At 45.0% G+C, this 744-nt stretch overlaps 1 non-coding gene across 1 annotated transcript; it reads right to left on the bottom strand.

Moving 5' to 3' along the window:
- Positions 1-384: 384 nt before the first annotated feature.
- LOC125105822 (U7 small nuclear RNA) lies at positions 385-446 on the bottom strand. The gene has a single exon (XR_007129073.1). It is a non-coding gene; the product is annotated as a U7 small nuclear RNA (small nuclear RNA).
- Positions 447-744: the final 298 nt, after the last annotated feature.

Here is a 744-nt window from a genome sequence, read left to right as displayed (position 1 = left end):
CCATTAACTCAAGCCCTGTGCAAAGGAAGGAACCCAGCATGATGAGCGTCTAGATCCAGAGAGGACCATGACAAGGAACTAAGCGTATACGGTATGGAAATAAAAATCTTGAGATGAACACAATAGCCATCTTCATATTCTTAGAGACCAAGGAATAAGTTTATTCTGTATTATTGCAGAGAATGAACTTAGAATATATGATGGTCATTACCAAAGAAGCTGTTGAGTACTTAGAACTGGAAAAAGAACGGACCTCAGAGAATGGTGAGTTCCTTGTTTCAGGAAGTGTTCAAGCTGAGCCCAAATGATTCCCTCCCTGGGACGTTACAAATATATAGTGGACTTTTTGTTTGTTTGTTTGTTTGTTTGTTTTGTTTTCCATGGGGGAGTCTTCTGGTGAAGACTGGAAAACCTACTAGACAAATTCTAAAAGAGCTGTAACATTTAGTGGACCCCCCCCTTGAGTGCTTAGCCAGACTGTACTTCCCCTCCTTTGGAAGAGTCCCTTCCACTTTTACTGAGGAGGTGGATATAGGCAACCATTTGTGTGCCATGGGACCTCTCCCCACCCGTCACAATAGATTGAACCAAGGCCACACCCCTGACCCAGCCAGGAGTCTCTCCTGAACTGAAGAACATGTATGGTGGAGTGAGCAAGGGCTGTAAGGTGATCCAGCACCAGTACCTGAGTCAGAGCTGTGGCAACCCAAAGCCATGCAAAGCCCAAGACTGGGAGGACCAAAA

The sequence above is a fragment of the Lutra lutra genome, chromosome 7, assembly GCF_902655055.1.
Source record: "Lutra lutra chromosome 7, mLutLut1.2, whole genome shotgun sequence".
Taxonomy (NCBI): Eukaryota; Metazoa; Chordata; class Mammalia; order Carnivora; family Mustelidae; genus Lutra; species Lutra lutra.
The sequence above is the reverse complement of the archived record's forward strand: the minus strand, read 5'-3'. Positions and strand labels throughout refer to the sequence as shown.